At 43.2% G+C, this 27,877-nt stretch overlaps 1 protein-coding gene and 1 pseudogene across 1 annotated transcript in view; both read right to left on the bottom strand.

Annotated features, from left to right (window-relative positions):
* Positions 1-27,877, bottom strand: part of TMCO6 (transmembrane and coiled-coil domains 6) — a 54,755-nt gene that overhangs the window by 23,513 nt on the left and 3,365 nt on the right. The window lies entirely within an intron of this gene.
* LOC116470626 (HAUS augmin-like complex subunit 1) lies at positions 25,362-26,298 on the bottom strand (annotated as a pseudogene).

The following is a 27,877-nucleotide window of genomic DNA, read 5'->3' as shown; positions in this document are numbered from 1 at the left end:
TGTTGTTGTTTAAGACAGAGTTTCGCTGTTGTTGCCCACCCAGGCTGGAGTACAATGGTTTGATCTCGGCTCACTACAACCTCTGCTTCCCGGGTTCAAGCAATTCTCCTGCCTCAGCCTCCCAAGCAGCTGGGATTACAGGCATGCGCCACCACGCCCAGCTAATTTTGTATTTTTAGTAGAGATGGGGGTCTCTCCATGTTGGTCAGGCTGGTCTTGAACTCCTGACCTCAGGTGATACGCCCGCCTCAACCTCCCAAAGTGCTGGGATTACAGGCATGAGCTACCGTGCCCGGCCGCATTTGTTGTTTAAGATGAGAGATGGCCGGGCGCAGTGGCTCACGCCTGTAATCTCAGCACTTCAGGAGGCTGAGGCAGGCGGATCACAAGGTCAGGAGATCCAGAACATCTTGGCCAAAACGGTGAAACCCTATCTCTACTGAAAATACAAAAAAATTAGCCGGGCGTGGTGGCGGGCGCCTGTAGTCCCAGCTACTCAGGAGGTTGAGGCAGGAGAATGGCATGAACTGTAAAGGTGGATGTTGCAGTGAGCCGAGACCGCACCACTGCACTCCAGCCTGGGTGACAGAGTGAGACTCCTTCTCAAAACAACAACAACAACAACAACAACAAGAAACGATGAGAGATGAGCCTGGTGCAGTGGCTCATGCCTGTAATCCCCATGCTTTGGGAGACTGAGACAGGAGGATTGCTTAAGGCCAGGAGTTTGACATTACAATGAGCAATGAGCTATGATTGCACTACTGTGCTCCAGCTGGGCACATCTGTATTTAAAAAAAAAAAAAATAATAATAATAGAAATAGCATGATTGTATGAAGATAGAAACAGTAGACGGCAAACTTGGTGAGACAGGAGAAAAGGGAGTCCTGCTGGAGCTATGTTCTTGAGTAGATAAAAGGGACCAGTACCTAGTTCACAAGTGGAGGGATTGGCTTTAGTGTAAAAACCAAAACAGTCAATTTGTAGTCTCACTCTGCTGGAAGGCAAAGTTTCTGGGCAAAGATGCTGATGGGTAGATGTGGCTCACTGTTTAGAATTCAACTCAGATGTCACCCCCATCTGAAAGGAGCTCCTCCTGCCACCTTTTTTTTTTTTTTTTTTTTTTTTTTTTTTTTTTTTTTTTTTTTTTTTAGTCGGAGTCTCACTCTGTTGCCAGGCTGGAGTACAGTGGCACGATCTCGGCTCGCTGCAACCTCTACCTCTCAGGTTCAAGCGATTTTCCTGCTTCAGCCTCCCGAGTAGCTGGGACTACAGGTGCATGCCACCACACTCAGCTAATTTTTGTATTTTTAGTAGAGACAGGGTTTCACCATGTTGGCCAGGCTGGTCTTGAACTCCTGACCTCGTGATTGGCCTGCCTCAGCCTCCCAAAGTGCTGGGATTACAGGCGTGAGCCACCGTGCCCGGGCCCCTCCTGGCATCATTTCTATCCTAACATCATGCATGATTTTCTTCACAGACAATTTCTTCTATCAGAAATTGTCTTCTTTATTTGTATCTTTTTTGGGTTGAAAGTTCCATGAGACCAGAGATTGTGTTGCTCTTGTTCAGTTTTGTATCTCCAGCCTCTAAAGCAGTGCCTGGCACATGGCAAGTGTTCAAATCTTCACTGATTTGATTGATTGAAGAGTGGGCTGAGGACTGGACCAAAAGGAAAGTGAGGAAACAGTGAATAGTATTTTACTTCACTAAAGTCAAGTAAAAATATTTGCTGAACTGAGTTTGAAGACCATAAACTATGTGTCATGGTTCCAGTCTCAAGGATTGTGAGCTTTTCTTTTCAACTTTGTCCAGCAGTCTGGGGACAGGATTCATTCAACCAAGTTCGGAGGTCGGGGTAAAGGGCATCCTCAGAGAGGCCCTAAGATTGGGCAAGTTGGCCAGGTGCGGTGGCTCACACCTGTAATCCCAGCCCTTTGGGAGGCCGAGGCAGGTGGATCACGAGGTCGGGAGATCGAGACCATCCTGGCTAACACGGTGAAACCCCGTCTCTACTAACAATACAAAAAATGAGCCAGGTGCCATGGGGGGCGCCTATAGTCCCAGCTACTCGGGAGGCTGAGGCAGGAGAATGGCGTGAACCCGGGAGGCGGAGCTTGCAGTGAGCCAAGACAGCACCACTGCACTCCGGCCTGGGTGAAAGAGCGAGACTCCATCTCAAAAAAAAAAAAAGATTGGGCAAGTTGTGTTAATAAAGCAAGGCTGAATAATGTGCCCTAAACAGGGAAGGAAGTGAGGCAAGGAGGGGGAAATGGACTGAGAGATGCAAGGGCTCCACTTCTACATGGCACTTTGTGGTCAGATATTTATGCTGAAACAGTGGAATGTTATGGTTGTAGGACTTCCTTTTCTGATCCCAAATCAGTTTCCCTGTAAACTTCCTCTTTTGCTCCTGCTCTGTCATCTGGAACCAAACTGACATTAGTGTGTTTTTGTTGTTCTACACTAAGTCAAGAGTTTTGCTCTCAAAAAAAACTTGCTCTCTCCCATCCAGTCTTCTTTTCTCCAACACAAACCCCATTTCTTCTAATGCTCAGAGCCTCTCATTTACCAGATCATGGGAGGATCTTTATAAAACGTTTAAAATCACATGTAATGGAAGAAATTGAACACTGACTTGAAACTTTTAGGCGATCTAAAAATTGCTTATTCTTTTTTACATATGATATTGTGTATGATAGGTCTGATCTTGTGGTTAAGTTTAAGAAAGAATGGTTGCACAGACATCACAAGGAAAGAAAACTACAGACCAATATGTCTTATGAGTATGGACACAAGAATCCTCAACAAAACACTAGCAAACCAAATCAAGCAACATATAAAAATAATTATGCACCATGATCAATTGGGATTTATGCCAGGAGTGCAACGATGGTTTTGACAGAGCAGGAGCACTGTCATCTTGGACAAACACCGCCACTTTAAGCTCCAGCTCTTTTTCTAACCTCATGCATTTCAAGGAAATCATTTCTATTCTAACAACAAGCAGCCACAAAGCACAGACAGTAAAACACAGACAAGACAGCTCAGGCACAGAGGGAGGCGGGAAAATCTCTTGGGTAACCACCAAACTTCACACTCATACGATAGGCCCCAGTAAAACAGTGGGCCCTGATAAGCACATTCCTTTTCCTTTAGGTGCACTGAGATAGGGAAGCTGAAAGCAGAATGGGGGTGGCGGGAGCGATGGGAAGTATGCCTGTAGCTGCAGGAAGATGTATGGGAACAGACGCAAAACTCTCCCTCCCAGATAAGCAAGACAAAGAGACACAGACACATTCTGAGCCTGTGATCAGCTCTCCTGCCCTGAACCCTTAAAAACTCTTAGTCTGTAAGACAGAGTGGCTCTGACCTAACTTGGTCAGAAGCCCCTCTCAGGTTTATTCTCCAAAATAAGCCTGTCTTTGTTGAGCTGCCTTTCGTGTTTCTTTCCTCTTTAATTCTTACGGGTTTAACATCTAAAAATTAATGTAATACATCAGAAGAATAGAATTAGAAATAAAAAACTATGTGATTATTTAAATAAATGCAGAAGAAGCATTTGACAAAATTCAACACCTCTCATGAAAAAACATTCAACAAAAGGAAAGGAACTTTCTTGCATGGTAAAGGATAACTGCCAAAAACAAATCAGTTTATATCATACTTAATAGTAAAAGACTGCTTTTGCCTTAAGATCAGCAGCAAAACAAGGATGTATATTCTCACCACCTCTATTCAACATTGTACTAGAGGTTCTTGCCATGAAAATTAGTAAAAGAAATAAATGGCATCCAGGTTGAAAAGTAGGAAGTAAAATGATGTCAATTCACAGATGATATAATCACATATATTAAAAACTCCTAGTGATTCACTAAAATACATGAAAACTAATCAGCAAGTTCAGCAAGATTGCAAAATACAAAATCAATATACAAAAATCTATTGTATGTCGATACATTTAGAATGCACATTCTGAAAATTAAATTAAGTAAACAATTCTGGGCAGGTGTGGTAGCTCATGTCTGTAATCCCAGCACTTTGGGTGGCTGAGGCGGGAGAAGTGCTTCAGCCCTGAAGTTCATGACCAGCCTAGGCAACATAAGGAGACCATTGTTCCTACTAAAACTTTCGTTTGTTTGTTTGAGACAGAGTCTTGCTCTGTCGCCAGGCTGGAGTGGAGTGGCATGATCTCAGCTCACTGCAACCTCCACCTCCCGGGTTCAAGCAATTCTCCTGCCTCAGCCTCCTGAGTAGCTGGGACTACAGGCACATGCTGCCACACCTGGCTTTTTATTTTATTTTATTTTTTTATTTTAGTAGGAATGGGGTTTCACCATGTTGCCCAGGCTGGTCTCAAATTCCTGAGCTCAGGCAATCCACCCACCTTGGCCTCCCAAAGTGCTAGGATTCTGGGCGCGAGCAACTGTGCCCAGACTGTTCCTACCAAAACTTAAAAAAGAGAATTAGCCAAGCATGGTGGCTTGCACCTGTAGTCCCAGTTACTTGGGAGGCTGAGGTGGGAGGCTCACTTGAGCCCTGGGGCTTGAGGTTGCAGTGACCTGTGATAGTACCACTGCATTCCGTCCTGGGTGACAGTGAGACCCTGTCTCAAAAGAAAAAAGAAAAAAATTCCACTTGCAACAGCAGCAAAAAGAATAAAATGTTTAGGAACAAATATAACAAAAGGAGAGAAGAGCAGACTTACGCTCTTAAAACTACAAAATGTTGTTGAAAGGAATTAAAGAAGATCTAAGTAAATGGAATAATATCCCATGCTCATAGATCTTACAATTGTCAAGATGACAATTCTCCCCTAATTCACCTACAGAGTCAATGAAATTTTTTTTTTTTGGTGTGTATGAGATATTTGATTATGATTAGAAATCATTTCCGGCACTTGCTTCTATGCCTGTTGCCCCATGCCCGAGGTAGGGGGCTTGGATCCAGGACAGGGTGTGGTCCTGCCTGGGGGTGGGTCCCAAACAGATGAACAGACTGGACCTCGCCTCCCTCCCAATGCCAGGGAGGCTGCTGAGGAGGACCACAAGTTCCATAATAAAATAAATATTTTATTATGCTCACAGGGGAGGGTGGCTCATTCCTCGTGGGCAGCTGCTTTCCTCATGGCAGCCAGGATGTTGCTCAGCTCCTCTTGCTTCCTGTTGGCACATATGTGTGTCCCCACCCTTTTCTTGATGAACTTGAGAGCTCAATTGTCCTTAGAAACCTCAAGCAACTCCATGGCATGCCGCTTATTTGGGGCAAAGCCATACCCCTTTCAGGCCAGGTCTGCACAAACTCGGTGTGCTTGGTGAGGTGCCCATGGCGGTGGCGAATGAGCCTGGACTTCTATAAAGGGACACCTGGATATCTATATGCAGATGCATGAAGTTGGACCCTTACCTCAAATCATATACAAGAATTAATTCCACATTAATTGATTACCTAAATGTAAGAGCCAAAACCATAAAGCTCTTAGGAGAAAACACAGAAACTAATCTTTGTGGCCTTTTTGGCTTATTTTATTTTGTTTTTATTTTTTTTGAGACAGAGTCTCACTCCATTGCCCAGGCTGGAATACAGTGACGTGATCTCGGCTCACTGCAACCTCTGCCTCCCGGGTTCAAGTGATTCTCCTGCCTCAGCCTCCCAAGTAGCTGGGATTATAGGAATGCACCACCACATCTGGCTAATTTTTGTATTATTAGTAGAGACGGGGTTTCACCATGTGGCCAGGCTAGTCTGAACTCCTGACCTCAGGTGATCTACCCACCTTGGCCTCCCAAAGTGCTGGGATTACAGGCGTGAGCCACCATGCATGGCCATTTTTCTTTTCTTTTTTCCTTTCCTTGTGTGTGTGTGTGTGTGTGTGTGTGTGTGTGTGTGTGTGTGAGAGAGAGAGAGAGAGAGACAGAGACAGAGTTTTGCTGTATGGCCAAGGCTAGAGTGCAGTGGCACGATGTTGGCTCACTGTAACCTCCACCTCCCAGGTTCAAGCAATTCTCCTGCCTCAGCCTCCCAAGTAGCTGGGATTATAGGTGCGTGCCACCATGCCTGGCTAATTTTTTGTATTTTTGTAGAGATGGGGTTTGGCCATGTTGGCTAGGCTGGTCTCAAACTCCTGACCTCAAGTGATCCACCTGCCTCAGCCTGAAAGTGCTGGGATTACAGGTGTGAGCCACCACGCCCAGCCACACTTTAAAATGACTAATTATATGTAACATGAATTTCACCTCAATTAAGAAATTCAAAAAGAGGAAATGAAACTGTAAACAGTTACAAACTGCTCTAAGTACTATAAGTGGGATGTGTAGGGAGGTATTGAGGCCTAGCAAATGCCTGGCTCCGACTGGACAGCAGTGAGGTCATCACAGAGGTGACACTGGAGCTGGGTTTTGAGGGATACATAGGAATTCGGGAGATTGCAAGTGCAGGAAGTGAGAGAAAAGAGGTTCTTTTTTAAAAAGGAAGAGAAGGAACCATGCAGAGGGAACAGAATAGGCAAAGCCTTGGAGGTGTGAGTAAGCAATTCTCAAACTGAGTGCTAGAAAAGTTGGAGACCTAGTGTATATGCAGAATAGAAATAGTAGGAAAGGAAGGCAGAAGCCACATGATGAGGGGTTTGGCAGTCCATGTTGATGCCTTTAGACAAGGAATTAAGCAGGATTTATTTCTTGGGGGAACAGCATGGGCAACATCTTGTTGCCTAAATTAAACTTTCTATATGTTGACCATATTTTATTGTATTCACTTAAAAATATTCATGAATATACTGCTTAGCATGTGCCAGTCACTGTCCTAATGCTTATTATTAACTCACTTAATCTCATCAACAGTTATTCTCCAAGTCTAGACTCCATTGGAATCTCCTAGAAGTCTTAAAACACAGAAACCAGAGTTTCTGATTCAACAGGTATGGTGACGCCTGAAACTTGCCTTTTAATTCAATTATCAGGAGATGCTGAGACTGCTGGCACAGGGAATACACTTTGAGAAACACTGCTTTATGTCATCCTTATAAGGAAGGCAGCATTTTATTACCATAGTTCTGAGATTGTGTCACTGCACTCCAGCCTGGGTGACAGAACGAACGAGACTCTGTCTCAAAAAAAGAAATGGAATAAAGCTGACATGAATGAGGTCAAAACAACGGTCTTAGAGCAGTACTCTGAGAAGTTGAGGTGGACCAAAGGGAGCCCCTGCTGTTGTCCCAACATGAAGGGCCCTGGACAAATATGATTTATCCAACCTTGTTTGGAGGAATTCAAGAAACCTTACCTTGAATCACCTGGGGCAATAGTCCCATAACCAAATCAGTACAAGGATTGATGACAAATGGATCAGGTTCCTTTGGTTCACTACCACCACCACCCCACACCCCCACAGCCATTGCAGACCCAAGGCCTTATGCACATCAGTGAGAAAAACTGTCAGGGTGGAAAAGGGACATTTCTAGGACTCCTTAACATAGGAGCCACATACACCGTAGTACCCTGCTAGTGAGCCCTCACTAAGACCACAATTAGAACAAAAGTGTATAGAAATCAAGGGTGGATGGGATTAAGGGATAAAAATAGAGTGTTTAGATGGGATTTATGTGAAGTGGTTGTAGCTCCTATACATGGATGTTTTAAGAGAATGAATATTATGTCTTAATGGGGCACACTTTCCCTACCTAGTATTTATAAAATGAAAATCTGCTGGTGAAGTCCTAGTGGAAGCTTCAATCAGGGATGCAAGTGTTGATGAAACTAAGGTGAAGAAAAGTTTGGATTAAAATTCATATGTTTGAACAGTTTTTATGTGTGAATAGCATCTCTTTTCGTTGAATGTAGTATGGGGATATCGCTTCTGACCGCGGAACATTTCCCTTCCCTAGTATTATAAACAGAAGGCACATAAATTCACCCTTTGGGGCCGGGCCCACTGGTTCACACCTGTAATCCCAGCACTTTGGGAGGCTGAGGCAGGTGGATCATGAGGTCAGGAGCTTGAGACCAGGCTGGCCAAAATGATGAAAGCCTGTCTCTACTAAAAATACAAAAATTAGCCGGGCACAGTGGTGGGCACCTGTAACCCTGCTACTCAGGAGGCTGAGGCAGGAGAATCACTTGAACCCGGGAGGCGAAGGTTGCAGGGAGCCAAGATCACACCACTGCACTCCAGCCTGGGTGACAGAGCAAGACTCCATCTCAAAAAAAAAAAAAAAAAAAATTCACCCTATGGGCAATATTAATTGGATGTGCTAAAATGGGAACAAATAAGATGGCCCAAATCACACAGATTATTAATTTCAAACAATATAAAATAGAGGCTGAAGTGCCAGTAGGGAAAATTCTCTGTACAATAGCCCTGTGTGAAGTATAGGCTGGAGCTTATGGCAAAAGTCTGTGAGTGCCACCCAGCAATAACTGCTGGGACTTTGGACCAGAGAATTCCCATTTGCAGGGAAATTACTTATTTGTTATCAGACATTAAGTAAAACTTCCACTATAAATGAAAGATACAAAATAATCTTAAACATAAAATACCCATAACATTTTGGATGATGTTGGAGAAACCATTCAATGGGGAGAGAAATGCCCAGAAGAGCTCCATAACAAAATGGAAGTTGTTTGTGACAGAACATACTACTGGGGGAATGCCAGGAGATACCATATTTCCAAGCAGATAGACTTTTTCCCCTAGAATTGACTTTTGAACCACCTGAGGAACTGCCAGATTATTTTATTTTATTTTATTTATTTTATTTTATTTATTTGAGATGGAGCCTTGCTTTATCACCCAGGCTGGAGTGCAGTGTTGTGATCTCGGCTCACTGTAACCTCCGCCTCCCAGGTTCCAGCGATTCTCCTGCCTCAGCCTCCCGACTAGCTGGGATTACAGGTGTGCACCACCATGCCCAGCTAATTTTTGTATTTTTAGTAGAGATGGGGTTTCCCCATGTTGACCAGGTTGGTCTCAAACTCCTGACCTCAGGTGATCCGCCCTCTTCGGCCTCCCGAAGTGCTGGGATTATAGGTGTGAGCCACCGCACCCGGCTGGAGCTGTCAGATTCTATTGCTACTTGGAGAGTGTCCTATAAACAGCAAAGAGCTTCTTGGTTTATAATCGCAGTTCCAAGGTGAATGTGCAGCATGTTGTTTGGAAGGTTAAGAAGGTAAAAACAACTTACCTTACAGGCTATTGCATTCTGTTTGCCACTACATTTGGGTTTTTACTGATTCATGGGTGTTGGATACCGACCTGATCATATGGTCAGGCTGAAGAGCAATAGAAAACTACCCTCTTAAAGGGATCCCCTAAGAAAATCACTATGGAAATTTGAGGGATAGATTAAAGTAGGACATATTGATGCCCAATAGAAGAATCACTTTCCTGGATTGGAAGGTGATTGGCACCAGTGAGTGAATTTCCCAGTGTGCTCACTTGAGATGGCCACCTGGGTCCATGAAATGAGTGGACCTAAGAATACTGTGGCAATGTAGAGATCTAGACATATTCCTCTTGCACCCTGTGAAGCATAAATTACCAACAAGAACTGTTTTGTCTGCCAGCAAGAGAGACAGAGACTGCAGGTGGCCCTGGGGCACATTCTCCAGTTGGAAGGCCTCACACATAGCTGGTAGATAAATTACATTGAACTGATGCTGGCAGCCCTGGGGGACTACAAATGGGTTCTGACAAGAATAGACACTTACTTTGATTTTTTTGTTTTTTTGTTTTTGAGATGGAGTCTTGGTCTGTCACCCAGGCTGGAGTATAGTGATGTGATCTCCACTCACTGCTACCTCCTTCTCCTGGGTTCAAGCAATTCTCCTGTCTCAGCCTCCCGAGTAACTGCGATTACTGTTGCCCGCCACCACACCTGACTAATCCTTTTGTAGTTTTAATAGAGACTGGGTTTCACCATGTTGACTAGGCTGGTCTCAAAATTTAACCTCAGGTGATCCGTCTACCTCGGCCTCCCAAAGTGCTGGGATTATGGGCGTGAGCCACTGCGCCCGGCCAGGAATAGACACTTACTTTGGACTGGGCTTTGCACACCTAGTGGTAGATACAAATGCTGAAAATACTATTAAATTATTGGAACAAAAGATACTGTACTAATTTGGACCACCAAGTTACATTTCTTCAAACCAAGAGTCACACTTTACAGCCCAAGGTGTCCAACAGTGGACAAAGAGATATCACATCAAACAGACATACCACGTTGCATTGTCATCCTCAGAGTAGCAGTTTAATAGGGAATTGGAATGAGCAATTGAAACATTCATTGTCTAAAATGAGGTGGGTGAGGGTGCAGTGGCTCATGCCTATAATCCCAGCACTTTGGGAGGATGAGGCGGGAGGATCACTTTAGCTCAAGAGTTCAAGGCTGCAGTGAGATACCATGCCACTGCACTCCAGCCTGGGCAACAAAACAAGACCCTGTCTTTAAAAAAAAAACTAATATTATAAGAAAATAAAATTTAAAAATCAAATAAAATGGGGCAGGGGATAAAGTTATGAAGCACTTGTTTAAATGTTTTCATGAGGGTATGCTCACATGCACCATGACGGGGCCAAGGGAGAATCCCCGGTGGAGAGATTCCTCCATTTTTCTAGGAAAATCTAGGGAAGAGGGTTTGAGGGAGGGTGCTGGTATGACTATATGATTCTTGCCCACATCACCTCAACTTTCTTTTTTGCCGTCTGATGCAGAGGTTCCAGGACTAGAGATACATCTGCAGGTGCCAGAAGCATAGATAATTCCTGGGCAAGACATTGTAACTATACCTTTAAATCTTTATTTCAGCATTTCTAAGGACCCTATAGGTTAAGTTGTGCCCTCAACCCATCTGGCAAAATTTGAGTTGACAGTAAATGCTGCTGTATTGTCCAGTGGCTAAGATAGCCCATTAGTCCTGTATCTATATAGCCCTAATCTATATAAATTGGAGTGGACTGAAGGGGAGGCACTTGTTAAACTACTATTGTTGCCAGCAATCTGGACTAGCACAGTGGCCTCTCCTAATGTCCCTTCCAAAGGTAGAAAAGTTTGGGTATAAATGAGAGAAGGAAGAATAATAGCTGAGGGTATGGAATGAATAACTCAATTAGGGAAATCCAATATTATGCTAACACTTTGAAAGAGCCCCAGAGCAAGGGATGATATGGTTATACCAGAGGTCTGAAAGGATGAAGCCATATTTTGCTGAGACCACACCTGCTTTTGGAATTTAACAAGATTGAATGGAAGCCTGCACACCTGGGTGGCCTTTCTGTGGGAGACATTTTGGTCATAGAATATGATAATGAACTGATTACTCTTAGATTTCATATTACGTCTACCTCAATTTGATATAATACAGCCATTGTTGGCAAGATTATAATACTGTACTGAAACTGATAGCCAAATGTATTGCAAAATTGGATTTAAGACCTCCTATCCCTACCCCACACTGACTTCTCCAAATATTAGGCATATTCATGTTGGTACTATTGCTGTATCTGTTATATAAATGCTACACCAAATGTGGATGATCAGACAGGTATGATCCTTTTGCTGAAAAGGCTAGGGGGTGGCCTGTGATATAATAAAGAATATGTCTTGTCTTCAACCCCAGTTCCTGGCACAGAGCTTCAAAAATCTTTAGAATTATAGGAGCCTGTTATGCTAATGAGTTGTGCAAGGCAGATTTACTCTGCACTGGTTACCAACTTATCTGAGGCTGGTGAGACACAAACACCCTCACACAAATTACATGAAGTACATTTATTACTTACAGAAAGACAGCAAAGGACAGCAGAAGCCTAGGATTCATGTTGAGCTGGTCTTCCAAGGCTCAGAAAAGTTACCCAGGTAGATGAAGCTTTCTCTGTACATATTCCACTTGTGCCACAGCTGAGGGACCCTGGATAGCAGCCCACCCTGGGCTTTATACCCCAGGGGTAACATGACATGCTGGGCTAAAGTGTTGAAGGACATCCTGTTTCTAGGGGGTACTGGAACAGAGCCCAGGCTTTTCCAGCCAGTCGCTCCTTATCACTGGATGTTGCATTCACAGAATATTCTAGTTATTTTTGAGAACTATAAGCAAAAAAGAGAGAACTGGGTCAGTTCAAGACCACCAGAATAACTGTTCTGCAAGGTGATTCTTGGCAGGGCCTCTAGATGACTACGAGATGGAGAAGGGCCATCCATGTGACTAGAGGGTTGGAATTCTTAGTCTCTCCCCCTGACTTCAGGGAGGGGAATGGGGCTGGAATTGAGTACAATCATGCGGCCAGTGATATACTCAATCACGCCTGCATAATGAAACCTTCATGGAAACTCTGGACAATGAATTTCAGGGAGCTTTCCGATTAGTGAAGACACTGATATACCAGGAGGGTGATGGACCCTGATTCCACAGGGACAGAAGCTCCTGCACCTGAGACCTTTTCAAACCTTTCCCTTTATTCCTTTTCATGTGACTATTCATTTGTATCCTTTATAATAAAAAGGTAATAGTGAGCAAGCACTTCTCTGAGTTCTGTGAGTCATTCAAGTGAATTACTGAATCTGTGGTGGGGTCATGGGAAATCCCTGAATTTGTAGCCAAGTCAGACAAATGTGTGAGTAGCCTGGCGATCCCACTTGCAGCTGGCATTTGAATTAAGGGCAGTCTTGTTGGGGACCTTGTATTTTAACTCACAGGACCGGACACTAACTCCACGTAGTTAGTATCAGAGTTGAGTTGAATCATAGGACACTCAGCTGGTGTGAGAGAATTAGTGTCAGACACAGTAACTGTAGCACTTACGTGAGTTCTGCGAGCTGTTCTAGTGAATTGTCAAGCCTGAAGGAGTAGTGGAACACTAAAACCTGCAGACAGCTGGAGTGAGGAAGGCCTGGAGACCTCTTAACTTGAGACTGTTCTCAGAAGTGAGTGCAGTCTCACGGAGGACAATGCCCTTCATGGTGAAACTTGGCCGAACTCCAGGTGGTTGGTGACAGAACTCTATTATGAAACACTACCCACCATAGAAAGAGAAGAAGTACTGAGACATGCTACAACGTAGATGAACACTGAAAATATAATGCTAAATGGAAAAAAACAGACACAAAAGGCCACACAGTATACAATTCTATTTATATGAAGTGTCCAGAATTGGCTAATCTGTAAAGACAGAAAATAGATGAGTGGTTGCTTAGGGTTGGGGGGTACAGTGGGCTTGGGTTAGGGAGGTAATAGCTAAAGGGAAACAAATTTCCTTAAGAAGTGATGGAAACGTTCTAAAATTAACTGTGGCATACTGAACTAGTTATGGATAAAATATTGGCTGAGATGTCTGAGGTTTACTTCAAAATAATCCGCTGGGGATGGGAGGAGAACAAAAGAAGTAAGACTGGCCAGAACTTGGTAATTTCTGAAGCTGGGTACCTGGAGGTTCATTATACTATTCTCTCCAGTGTTATACATGTTTGCAAGTTTTCATAAACGGAAAAAATGAAAGAAACTTATGCAGTGTTCTCTCACAAGAGAAGGGAATGTCACTTCCCTTAGTAGGTTACGAGGTCCAGATCCACCCCTCCCTAGCCCTCAGATGAGATTCATGAATTATTGAGGGGAAGCTGAGAGGCATAGAGGGCATGGACTGTGGAGAGGTGGTGAGCGCAGGGGCTGGTTTGGCCCAGGCAACTCAGCCTCCTTGAGGGGCCCTCATGGTCTCTCCCAACCCACATGCCATGCTGACCGTGGGGGTAGAAGTGGAGTCGGGGAGGGGTTCAGGTAAGGAGCCCTCCACGTTTACACTCAGAGGGAGTGTAGTCCAGGAGAGCCTTTTGGAAGAGGGGGAGGGTTAGGCCAGCTTAGGTTGGAAAACTGAGGCAAAGTTTGAGGGCAGGACTCAGGAATCCCAGAGCCAGTTTTCCTCATGAGAGCTGATATGGAGTCTACCTTTCTCAGGCCCTGAGGACAGCTGTAGCCCCACACTCTTGGTGGGGCCCACAGACCTCCGTTTGCTTCATTTTGGGACTCTAGAGACTCAGGTGGATGGGCATTGTGTGTGTGTCGGGGTGGGGGGAGGGGGGAAGGGGAGTGGGGCGGGGAGTGCAGGGGAAGATGGGAATATCATGGCTGACCCCAGCCCTGCCCACAGGAACAAAGCTTTACCTTTGACAGAGTCCTGGGCCCTGATGCTGCTCAGGTAGGGAGGTCTAGGAGGGTGATGAGAGGAGGGTGGGAGCCCTCGGGCCCCTGGATCCTGGGGTGCCAGCTGCCTCTGGAGCTCCTTTGCTCAGGGCACCTGAGTCAGTGGATTGTGCCTGTGTGTCTCTGCAGGAGGCAGAGCAGGAGCTGCAGGCACGTGTCCAATCCACGCTGGGCTCTGTGGGCCGAGGGTACAGTGTGGCCCTGTTGCTCCGGAGGAGGGAAGCAAAGGCACCCCGACTTGTGCCTCAGGTGAGTCCCAGAGGAGCCACCAGGGCACAGGCCTCATGTAGCTCAGGGGTTACCTCCCCCGGAGACTTCTGAGAATCTTCCCTCCCCACATCAGCCCTCACTGGGGCTCCTACAGCAAGCACCCTGTTGGTCCACGCAAGATGTTTTGCCAGGGTCAATTTATGCAGCTACTGGGAGATCATGGAAGGTGGGAAGGGGCTCGGTGTGGTGGTTCACACCTGTAACCCCAGCACTTCGGGAAGCCGAGGTGGGTGGATCGCCTGAGGTCAAGAGTTCGAGACCAGCCTGGCCAACATGGCAAAACCCCATCTCTACTAAAAATACAAAAATTAGCTGGGCATGGTGGCGGGCACCTGTAATCCCAGCTTCTTGGGAGGCTGAGGCAGGAGAATCACTTGAATCTGGGAGGCAGAGGTTGCAGTGAGTCAAGATCATGCCACTACACTACAGCCTGGGCGACAAGAGCAAAATTCCGTCTCAAAAAAAAAAAAGGCAAAACAAAAAAAATTTTTTAAATTAAAAAATAAAATAAAGGAAGATGGGCTGATAGGGTGAGGGTTAGAGAGAGGTGGCATGGAAAGATCAAATATCCAGGGAGATCTGATTTTCACAGTTCCTGGTGAATACTAAATATAAGCTTGGAAGCTTTATTGTGGGGGCTTCGTCAAAATGCCCCCAAACAAAAATAGCTGCCTCAGAACTTGTCGTGGATCCCTGTGCAGCAAACAGCAGGTCCCACTGAGAATGTCTGCTCACTTTCTGGCTTGCTGTGAACATGAAGACTGGTGCTATTTCTGTCCTGGATACCATGTCCCCAGTAGTATGGGGCATGACACAGACTTCGCACTCAGGAAATGTTGAAGGACAGATTCATGCTTTCTTAATCCTCATTGAACGCTTCTCCACTTTAGCTGCTGCAGATGCTGTTTGAGGAAGCTCTGCCCCTCAGCTGCTCTGATCCTGTGTTTAGCACTCTTAGCCTGGTGCAGGTGAGACCCTTGAGGGAGGGGAGAGAGCGGGACCTGGGAACCAGGGCCAGGGCAATGTTGCAGAAGGAGCCCGAGGTTTGTGGGGACCCAGAGAGTGTGTGTCCAGCCTCACTCTACTGCTCACTGGCATGTGCGTGCCTCTCTGAGGTCTCCTCTCTTCTGACTGCAAAAAGGCTGAATTCATGGTGCCATGTTTGGACCGCAGGAGGATCATGTGAGCTGAAAGTAGGGAAAGGCTCAGTTTGTAACAAGTGTGCTTGTGTGACCCCAGTTCAGCCCCAGTGGAAGGACCCAGGACCTGCTCTCTCCAGGGGTGGAGAATCTGTCGGTGCTGGATGTGGCCCCTCTGGGCTTGTGAGTGTTCAGGGCCCAGTGGAGTCTGAGGGTGCTTGTCTTAAGGCATGGCTGCCTCCCCGAAGCCGAGCTTTTGGGGGTCTCCACTGACTGCCATCCCAGGGGAAGAAAGCTCTGAGCTTGGGGTCATGCTTACAGGGTCAGGGGCTGCTCTCAGGATCCCCTCCCACCCTCTTCCTTAATCTCATGTGCCCATCCCTCTCACTCCCCTCACCCCATTTACACCTCTTCAACTTAAACCACCTCTACTCTATTCCCCAGCCCCATGTCCTGACTCAGTCATTGTCACACTGGGTGATTTTGAGCATCTCACTGAGCAGGACTTCAGTTTCTCCATCTGTAAAATGGGAGTGATCTCAACTACCCTGTTCACAGGAGGGAAAATAAAATCATGAGGATGAGAAACGTTTAGGGATGTTACACGCTATGGGGACCTCCAAGGGCTCCCCACATAGAGGTTCTGGGGGGCTGGACAGAATCCTGGTGCTTCGGAACTGAGCTCAGCCTCTGCTTCCTCCAGGGTGGTAGAAGATGCCACTGAAGTGGAGGTGTCTGACTCAAAAGCTGCCTCAGAGCTGTAGTTGCAGGCCACCGCAGGTGAAGGCAGGTGAGGACAGAGAGTATCCGTCACCCTATCCCCGCTAGACATTTGGCCTGAGTCCACCCTTTCCTCTACAGGGCCTGCTGTCTGCTCACTCTCACCGTGTCCTGCCCAGGGCCTGACCCTCCTGAGGGGCCCGGGACCCAGCGTGTGTGGCGAGGGGCTCTACGGATCCTACAGCTCCCAGGAGCCCCATAAGTCTGAGGGGGCCTTCTGACTGCATTGAAAGGTGAGGTGGGGAGCTGAATTACAGATGGAAAGGCCCAAGATAGCATCAAAGTCTCTCCTCTCCTCAACCTCATAATAAGAGCATCCCAGAACACAAGTTAAGCCCCGTTGCTGGCAGATGATGTGGTCAAATGAAACCGGATAGAGAGTTAGTGAAACCAATAAATAAAAATAAATATTTCCCAGCCTGGGCAATCTGCCAAAACCCCCTCTCTACAAAAAATACCAAAAAAAAATTTGTCAGGCATGGTGGCGCACATCTGTAGTCCCAGCTACTCAGGAAGCTGAGGTGGGAGGATGGCTTGAGCCCAGGAGATTGAGGCTGCAATAAGCCATGATCACACCACTGCACTACAGCCTGGGTGACAGAGTGAGTCTCAAAAAATATAAATAAATAAATAAATAAATAAATGAATAAATGTATAAATAAATAAATAAATATTTCCAGCCACTGGTTTTTTTTTTCATATGTTGGTAAGTTCACCAGGGACTTTTTTTTAATGCAAAGGTTAAATGTATTTTGTCTTCATTCTATTATTAGCAGATAACCTTAATAAAAATAGCTGCTATTTACAGCAAAATATCATGTAATTTTAGATTCATCACTTTTTATTCCTATGGAAAAGCAACACTGACATGTATTGTTGCTGAAGGTGAAGCAGCTTTTTGATTCTGTTCTGTTCCACTCTGTGTTCTGAGATGTGTATCAGACACCGGCCATACACCCCAGATGTGCTTGGGGCACAGCCTGGCCCTACAGAGCACTCTAGTCTGCAGGTAGGCACCTAAGGCCCTGCCATTCCCACTTCTTACTGTCATATTTACTTAGTTCTCAGCACCTCTGTCCATCTTTAAATGACTTAAGTGAAAGTACATTAAAGTAGCTTAGATGTCCCTAAGCTTCCGCAGAGCATGTCCCATCTGTGACAACAATTCAGAAAAAGAGCAAAATTTCTTTTGTTCTTAATGGTACACAGCATAAGAGAACAGCTTAGGCAGTTTACTGTAACTAATGGTCCTGATGTCCTTATCCGTAAACTAAAAAATCCCCACAGAAGCTTCTGTAAGTATAATGTTAAACAAGTCTATAAAAACAACAGCAGCAACAACAAGAATGTAAACCAAATGCCCAGTTATGGGAAACTGGTGAAGAAATTTATGGTAAGCCCACTGTGATGGTGTGTGTGTGTGTGTGTGTGTACTTGTCAACTTGGCTCAGTGACAGTCCCTAGTTATTTAAGCTAGGTGCTGCTGTGAAGGTATTTTGCAGATGTGATGGATATTAAGAGTATCCTGAAAGATCTGGGTGAGCCCAATTCAATCAGTTGAAAAGCTTTAAAAGCAAAAGCCTAAAAAGACCTTAAAAGCTGAAGCTTCCCTGAAACAGAAAAGAAATTCCATCCATGGGCAGTGGCATCTGCTGTACTTGTGCCTGCGGAGTTCCATTCTGCTCATTCTCTGCCCTCCTGACTGCCCATAGACAATAGTTGTGGTCTGTGCTCATGATCTTCCTGATCCTGGACTTGCTTAGCCAGCACCCACAATCTTGTAAGCCATTTCCTTTAACAAATTTGGATATATATGAAAAACACTGGTTCTTCCTTTCTAAGTAAATCCTGGCCAACACACCCGCAAATTAGAAGGGAATGCTGCTGTTAGAAGGAATAATGTATATACTTTAGGCCCTTCAAGACTCCAATAAATGGCCGGGCGCGGTGGCTCAAGCCTGTAATCCCAGCACTTTGGGAGGCCGAGGCGGGCGGATCACGAGGTCAGGAGATCGAGACCATCCTGGCTAACACGGTGAAACCCCGTCTCTACTAAAAATACAAAAAATTAGCCGGGCGTGTTGGCGGGCGCCTGTAGTCCCAGCTACTCGGGAGGCTGAGGCAGGAGAATGGCGTGAACCCGGGAGGTGGAGCTTGCAGTGAGCTGAGATCGCACCACTGCACTCCAGCCTGGAAGACAGTGAGACTCCCGTCTCAAAAAAAAAAAAAAAAAAAAAGACTCCAATAAATGATAGTAAAATAATAGCAAAGAAAAACCTTACTTTGGGTAAGAAATCACAGATTGATACACCAGGAACAGTTTTGCAAATAGCGTCTTCAAGCATTTTTGTCTGATTTTTCAGATTTTTTTTTTTACCACTTTTTTATTTTTACATTACTAATTCCTTTTCAGCTACTTATATCTCTTCTGATCTATCAGATTGAAAACTTGGAAAGAACCTAAATGTTCAAAGCCAAGATGGGGAAATTCCCAAAAAATCATATCTTCAGGCCCCATTTTACATCCTTTACTCAGTGCTCTAAAGTTATGAAAATATGAAGTAATGATAGGAAATCGTTATTTGGAACCAGCTTGCATATTTGTAATATCATGGAAATGTTGCCAAATTCAGAAGTGCCTGAAAACAAATTGCAGTAAAACAGAAAAGAAGGGGAAAATGTACCCTAAATTCCCAACTATTATAAAGTCTTTTCTTTCTTTTATCATGTATGCTTCTTTTTTTAAAAATAAAAACAGCTTTATTAACATATAATTTACACACCCTAAAGTTCACTCTTTTGAAATGTACAATTCAGTGGTTTTTTGGTATATTCACAACGTTGTGCACTGATCAGCACTATCTAATTTTAGAACATTTCATCACCTTAGAAAGGAAACCCGTTTCCATTTGCAAGCATTCCTCATCCTGCCACCCACTCTGGCCCAAGGCAATCACTAATCTATTTTCTGTCTGTGTAGATTTGCTACTCTGGGCTTTTCATGTAAATGGAACCATACAATATGTGGTCTTCCTGTCTGGCTTCTTTCACTTAGGATAATATTTTCAAGGTTTATCCACTTGTGTGAATCAGAATTTTATTCTTTTTTATTGACAAATAATATTCCATTATATGGATATACCGCATTTTGTTTATCCATTCATCCATTGATGGGCATTTGGATTGTTTCCACTTTTGACTACTATATATTTTTTTTCTTTTCTTTCTTTTTTTTTTTTTTTGAGATGGAGTCTTGCTCTGTCACCCAAGCTGGAGTGCAATGGCGTGATCTCGGCTCACTGCAACCTCTGCCTCCCAGGTTCAAGTGATTTTCCTGCCTCAGCCTCTCAAGTAGCTGGGATTACAGGCACCCACCATCACACCCAGCTAATTTTTGTATTTTTAGTAGAGATGGAGTTTCATTGTTGGCCAGGCTGGTCTCGAACTCCTGACCTCAAATGATCCGCCTGCCTCAGCCTCCCAAAGTGCTGGGATTACAGGCGTGAGCCACCATACCTGGCCATCTTTTCTTTTCTTTCTTTCTCCCTTTATTAGAGACGTAGTCTCACTTTGTTGCCCAGGCTAGTCTCAAACTCCTGGCCTCAAGTGATCCTCCCATCTCAGATTCCCAAGTCACTGGGATTACAGGCATGAGCCACTATGCCTAGCTACACTTTTGGCTATTTTAAATAATGTTGCTATGAACATTCACATGTAAGTTTTTATTTGGACATATGTTTTCAATTATCTCAGACATATACCAAGAAGTGGTATTGCTGGGTCATATGGTAACTGTTTTAAAAGTTGTTTGTATGTTTGTCTTTATTGAGGTAAAGTTCACATAATATAAAATTAACCATTAGCCATTTTATAATGTACAATTTAGTGACTCCTAGTACATTCACGATGTTGTGGAACTATCTAGTTCCATCATTTGGCTATTGTGAATAGTGCTGCTACGAACATTCATGTACAAGTATTTGTTTGAATACATCTTTTCAATTATTTTGGGTATTTACCTAGGAGTGGAATAGCTGGGTCATATGGATATGGTAAGTCTGTGTTTAACTTCTGAGGAACTACCACACTGCTTTCTACAGCACTGCACCATTTTGTATTTCCTCCAGCAATGTACGATGGTTCCAACTTCTCCACAATTACCAACATTTGTTATTTTCCATGTTTTCGACTATGGCCAACCTAGTGGTTTTGAAGTGGCATCTCATTTTTATTTGTTTTGCATTTCCCTAATGACTAACTATATTGAGCATCTATTCGTGTGGTTGTTGGCCATCTCTAGATCTTCTTTGGAGAAACATCTATTCAAATCCTTCACCCATTTTTAAATTGGGTTATTTGTGTCTTTCTTGTGTGTTATGAGTTCTTTATATATTCTGTATACTACACTCTTATCAGCTATGTGATTTGCAAACATTTTCTTCTGTTTTGTAGGTTATCTTTTCACTTTCTTTCTTTCTTTCTTTTTTTAAGATGGAGTTTTGCTCTTGTTGTCCAGGCTGCAGTGCAATGGCGTGATTGGCAACCTCCGCCTCTTGGGTTCAAGAAATTCTCCTGCCTCAACCTCCCAAATAGCTGGGATTACAGGTGCCTGCCACCACGCCTGGCTATCTTTTTACTTTTTTGATAGTGTCCTTTGATACATTAAACTTTAAAATTTTTATGAAGCCCAATTTATCTGTTTTTCCTTTTGTTGCTCGTGCTTTCGGTGTTATACCTAAGCAACCATTGCAAAATCCAAGGTCAGGAAGATTCACCCCTAGGTTTTCTTCTAATAGTTTTATAGCTTTGTCTCTTACATTTAGGTCATTGATCCATTTTGAGTTAATTTTTTGTATTAGTATGGAGTAATGGTCCAACTTCATTCTATCCAGTTCTCCCAGCACCATTTGCTAGAGACTATTATTTCCAATTGACTGGTCCTGGCACTCTTGTCAAAAATCAGTTGGCCACATATATATGGATTTATGTCAAGACACTCAATTATATTACATTGATTTATATAGCCTTTATCATATTGTGAAACTTCTCTTTTATTTCTACATTCTTGAATGTTTTTTAATCATGAAAAAGTGTCAGTTCTTGTCAAAGGGTATCCTCATGGCAATACCATACTGTTTTAATTTAATTTAACTTAATTTAATTTTGTTTTATAGACAGGGTCTCCCTCTGTCACCCAGGCTGGAATGCAGTGATGCAGTCAAGGCTCACTGCAGCCTCGACCTCTCAGGCTCAAGTGACCCTCCTGCCTTAGCCTCCCAAGTATCTGGGACTACAGGTGCACACCACCACACCTAGCTAATTAAAAAAAAAATTTTTTTTGTAGAAATAAGGGCTCGTTACTTTGCCCAGGCTGGTCTCAAATTCTTGGGCTCAAGCTAGCCTCCCATCTTGGCCTTCCAAAGTGTTGGGATTATAGGGGTGAACCACTGGGCCCAGCCTGACACTATATTATTTACTGTAGCTTCATAGTAAGCTTTGAAATGGAAAAGTGTAAGTCCTTCAACTTTGTTATTTTCTTTTCTTTATTTTTTTTTGAGATAGAGTCTTGCTCTGTTTGCCCAGGCTGGAGTGCAGTGGCGTGATCTGGGCTCACTGCAACCTCTGCCTCCTGGGTTCAAGTATTCTCCTGCCTCAGCCTCCTGAGTAGCTGGGATTACAAGCGCACGCCACCGCTCCCGGCTAATTTTTGTATTTTTAGTAGAGATGGGGTTTCACCATGTTGGTCAGGCTGGTCTCGAACTTCTGACCTCGTGATCTGCCTGCCTTGGCCTCCCAAAGTGCTGGGATTACAGGCATGAGCCACCACACCTGGCCCTCAACTTTGTTCTTCTTTTCAACGTTGTTTTGGCTATTCAGGGCTCCTTGCAATTCCATAGGAATTTTAGGATTTGGCTTTTCCATTTCAAAAAAAAAAAAAGGCCATTGGGATTTTGATAGGCATTGTATTGAATCTCTAGATTTGTTGGGGAATATGGTCATCTTCATGATATGAAGTCTTCCAATTCATGAACAATGAGCACAGGCTGTTTTTTCATATATTTAGTTTCTCTTTATTACAGCAGTGTTTTGCAGTTTTCAGGGTATAAGATTTACACCGCCTTGGTTAAATTTATTTCTTAGTATTTTATTATTTTTATGTTATTATAAGTGGAATTTAAAAAATTTCCTGGCCAGGAGCAGTGGCTCACACCTGTAATCCCAGCACTTTGGGAAGCTGAGGTGGGTGGATCACCTGGGGTCAGGAGTTCGAGACAAGCCTGGCCAACATGGTGAAACCCCGTCTCTACTAAAAATAAAAAATTAGCCGGGGGTGGTGGCAGGTGCCTGTAGTCCCAGCTACTTGGGAAGCTGAGGCAGGAGAATCACTTGAACTCAGGAGGTGGAGGTTGCAGTGATCTGAGATCCCACCACTGCACTCCAGCCTGGGCAACAGAGTGAGACTTCATCTCAAAAAAAAAAAAAAATTCCTTTTTGGACTGTTCATTTCTAGTGTATGGAAAGTAAGTATTTTCAGCTGGGCACTGTGGCTCATGCCTGCAATCCCAGCACTTTGGGAGGCCATGCCGGGAGGATCGCTTGAGCCTAGAAGTTTGAGACCAACCTGGGCAATATAGTGAGACCTCATCTCTACAAAAAAATAAAAAAATTAGTTGGGCATGATGGTGCATGCCTGTACTCCCATCTACTCAATAGGCTGACATGGGAGGTCTAGGCTGCAGTGAGCCTTGATCACATCACTGCATACCAGCCTTGGTGACATAGCTAGACCCTATCTCAAAAAACAGAAAAAAGAAATACAACTGATTTTTTTTTTTTTTTTTTTTTTGAGACTGAGTCTTGCTCTGTCGCCCAGGCTGGAATGCAGTGGCATGATCTCGGCTCACTGCAACCTCCGCCTCCTGGGTTCAAGCAATTCTCTGCCTCAGCCTCCTGAGTAGCTGGGATTACAGGTGCCTGCCACCACTCCTGGCTAATTTTTTTTGTATTTTTAGTAGAGACGAGGTTTCACCATCTTGGCCAGGCTGGTATTGAACTCCTGACCTCGTGAACCACCTGCCTCGGCCTCCCAAAGTGCTGGGATTACAGGTGTGAGTCACCATGCCCGGCTATACAACTGATTTTTGCGTGTTGATTTTGTATTCTGCAACTTTACTGAATTTGATTATTAGTTCTAATAGTTCTTTTTAGATGTGGATTTTTTAGGATGTTCTGTATATAAAATTATATCATTTGCAAATTGAGATAGTTTTATTTCTTCCTCTCCTATTTCAATAATTTTGTTTCTTTTTCTTGCCTGATTGTTCTGGCTAGAACTTTTAATACAAGGTTGAATGGCAGTGGTGATAGTAGTCATACTTATATTGTTCTTGATCTGAGGGGGAAGATTTTAGTCTTTCACCATTGCTTGTGATATTGGCTGTGGGTTTTTCTATATATGCCCTTAATCATGTTATGAAATTTCCCTTCTATTCCTATTTTGTTGAGTATTTTTCTCATGAAAGGATGTTGGATATTGTCAAAGGCTTTTCTGCATCAGTTGAAATGATCATCAGATTTTTTCTTCATTCTGTTAATGTGGTATATTATATATTGATTTATTTTCATGTTGAACTACCCTTGCATTCCTGGGATAAATCTCAGTTGGTCATGATGTATAATTCTTCTAATACTCAGTGGATTCCATTGGCTAGTATTTTATTGAGAGCTTTTTAGTCTACATTCAAAAGAATATTGGTGTGTAATTTTATTTTCTTGTGTTGTCGTTGGTTTTGATACTGGGGTAATGTTGGTCTCATAGGATGAGTTAGGAAGTCTTCCTTCTTATTCCATTTTTTGGAGCAGTGCGAGAGGAATTGGTGTTACTTATTCTTCAATTGTTTGCTAGAATTCACCAGTGAAGCCATTTGGTCCTGGGTTTTTCTTTGTTGGGAGGTTTTTTATTACTGATTCAATCTCGCTTTTTTTTTTTTTTTTTTGAGATGGAGTCTCACTCTGTCACCCCGGCTGGAATGCAGTGGCATGATCTCAGCTCACTGCAACCTCCGCCGCCATTGTTCAAGCAATTCTCCTGCCTCAGCCTCCTGAGTAGCTGGGATTACAGGTGCACACCACCACGACTGTCTAATTTTTGTATTTTTTTTTAGTAGAGTTGGGGTTTCACCATGTTGGTCAGGCTGGTCTCAAACTCCTGACCTCATGATCCACCCACCTCAGTCTCCCAAAGTGTGATTACATGCGTGAGCCACTGCACCCGGCCTGATTCAATCTCTCTACCTGGTATAGGTCTATTTGGAATTTCTATTTCTTCTGGAATCAGTTTTGATCATTTGTGTGTTTCTAGGAATTTGTCCATTTCATCTAAGTTCTCTAATTTGTTGGTATATAATTGTTTGTGGCATTCTCTTGTAATCCTTTTTATTTCTGTAAGGTTGGTAGCAATGTCTTCACTTTCATTTCTAATGTTAGTAATATGAATCTTCTGTCTTTCTTAGTCAATCTAGCTAAAGGTTTGTCCATTTTAAAATTTTTTAAAAGAGAAAAGCCTTTTTGGCTGGACACAGTGGCTCATATCTGTAATCCCAGCACTTTGGGAGGCCAAGGTGGGTGGATAACAAGGTCAGGAGATTGAGACCAGCCTAGTCAACATGGTGAAACCCCATCTCTACCAAAAATACAAAAATCAGCTGGGCGTGGTGGCATGGTTGTAATTCTAGCTACTCGGGAGGCTGAGGCAGGAGAATCGCTTGAACCAGGGAGTTGGATGTTGCAGTGAGCCAAGATCGCACCACTGCAGTCCAGCCTGGCAACAGAGCGAGACTCCAACTAAAAAAAAAAAAAAAAAAAAAAAGAGAAAAGCCTTTTTAATATGAAAACTATGTATTTGGGGACAAAAATGCAATACACAGTAAGAAACCATATTCTATTAATTATGACATTCTATAATCTACAAACAGAAAATTTTGTTATTAAGAAATGTCAAGAGGAAAAAGAACTCTATAAAGTCCTATTCAATTTACTTTGTTAGGGAAAAGGATGTTTATTTGGCTCTTGTCACAGTTCCATCATGTCTACTCTCCTTGTAAGTTCAGCTTCAATGCTATCTAATTCTCACTTTGCTTCTTCAATTTTCACTTGAGCAAGAGGGGAATTCAGCGTTAAGTCTAAATAGGACTCAAATTTTTTCTTCAAAGGTATAGTCTGTTGTTTTAATTTTGCCAGTTTCTCTGACAGTGCTACTAGGGACTGATGAGCCAGAGAAGCATCCATGCCTCTGGCTGAAAGTTGCTTCTCTGCAGCCTTGATTCCAAATCTGAATTCCTCTGACTTTGCTTTTAGAAAGTCCATGTTCTGATGACGATTATCAACTTCGGCCCTTTCTGTAGACAGATCCAACTCTGCTTTCTTGAGATCCTCTTGTAGACATTTTTCTAATATTAAGTTGCAGTTAGATTTTTTTTAAGTTTTTCCAGTTCGATCTTGATTTCTTCACCTTTGGATTTGGTACGAAAGAGATCAGAGGTCAAATCATTCACTGCAAGGATTAAACTAGCTAGTGAGGTATCCTTTTTTTCAAGGGCCACTGCACTGTCAACCAATGCATTCAGATACCTGGAACCAGTGCTAGAGAAATTGGCAGGGGAAAAATTCACACTATCCATGAGAAGGTCTTGAAGATACTATAGGCTTCTGACTCATATTCACTTGCTTTCTGCTTCAAGTCCTCTATTACCAGGTAGACATCCCTGTCCCGGACCCTGCTGGGTTCTGAAAGGTGATGTAAAATCTCTGTGGTCCGTGGGTTCACCTCATACTGTGGAATGGGATGATCTCCAAATATTTGTTTTAACCATGCAGCTGCATTTCTTTCTCCTCCAGCAGCTCCATAGCTACCACTCTTGTTCATTTAAAAATTTTTTTTCAAGGAATCAACTTTGGTTTCATTGATTTTCTATTATTTTCTGTTCTCGTTTTCATTTATCTCTGTTTGGATCTTTATTCTTTTCTTTCGTCTATTAGCTTTGGGTTTATTTTTCTCTTTTTCTAGTTCCTTGAGGTGTCCAGTTAAATTATTGGTTTCAGAGCTTCCTTTTTCATGTAGGTGTTTACACTTACAAATTTCTCTCTGAGCACTACTTTTGCTTCATCACATAATTATTGATATGTTGTGTTTTTGTTTTCATTCCTCTGAAAGTATTTTCTAATTCTCTGCGTGATTTCTCTTCTGACCCATTGGTGGTTTAATTTCTACGTATTTGTGAATTTTCCAGTTTCTCTTCTGTTACTCATTTTTAGTTTATTCCACTATGGCTAGAGAAGATACTTTGTGTGATTTTAACTTTTAAATATGATTGACACTTGCTTTGTGGCCTAGCATATGGTCTACCTTGGAGAATGTTCCAAGCACTTGAGAAGAATGTGTACTCTGTTATTTTGGGATTGAGTGTTCTAAACATGTCTCTTAGGTCTAAATTGTTTAGTGTTACTTAAGTCCTCTACTTCCTTATTGATCATTCGTCTACTTGTTCTACTTAGTGCTGAAACTGGGGAAGCTGGATGTAGTGGCATGCACCTGTAATCCCAACTACTCAGGAAGCTGAGGCAGGAGGATTGCTTGAGCCTAGGAGTTCAAGACCAGCCTGGGCAATATAGTGAGATCTTATATCAAAAAAAGAAAAAGAAAAAGAAAAGAAAAGAAAGTAGAGTATTGAAGTCTCCAACTATTACTGTAGAACTATCTATTTCTCCCTTCATTTCTGTCCATTTTTGCTTCACATATTTGGTCTATTGTCAGGTGCATACATGTTTATATTTGTTTTATCTTTTTGATGAATTGAACCTTTCATGAATATATAATATACTTCTTTGTCTCTTGTAACAATTTTTGACTTACAGTCTATCTGGTGTGATATTTATAGAGCCACCACAGACTCTTTAATATCTTTTTCCATCTTCTTACTTTTAACCTATTTGTGTCTTTGGATCTAAAGTGGGTCTTGGCTGGACACGGCAGCTCATGCCTGTAATCCCAACACTTTCGGAGGCCAAGGTGGAAGAGTCACCTGAATTTAGAAGTTTGAAACCAGACTAGGCAACATAGTAAGATCCCATAGCTACAAAAAAATGAAAATAACTAGGTATGGTGGCACACGCTTGTAGTTCCAGCTACTTGGAGGCTGAGGCAGGAGGATAACTTGAGCCTGGGAGGTTGAGGCTGCAGTGAGCCATGATCATATCACTGTACTCCAGCCTAGGCAACAACAGAGTGAGACCCTGTCTCTTAAAAAAAATAAGGAAAATAAAATGAGTCTCTTGTAGACAACACATAGATAAATTATGGGTTTTTTTTTTTTAATCTATTCTTCCAACCAAAAAAAAAAAAACTATTCTTCCAAACTCTGTTATTTAGTTGGGGAGTTTATTCCATTTACCTTTAAAGTAATCACTGATAACAAACACTTACTCCTGCCATCTTGCTCTTTGGC

Source organism: Hylobates moloch, unplaced genomic scaffold (assembly GCF_009828535.3).
Source record: "Hylobates moloch isolate HMO894 unplaced genomic scaffold, HMol_V3 SCAFFOLD_6, whole genome shotgun sequence".
In the NCBI taxonomy this organism is placed as follows: Eukaryota; Metazoa; Chordata; class Mammalia; order Primates; family Hylobatidae; genus Hylobates; species Hylobates moloch.
The sequence above is the reverse complement of the archived record's forward strand: the minus strand, read 5'-3'. Positions and strand labels throughout refer to the sequence as shown.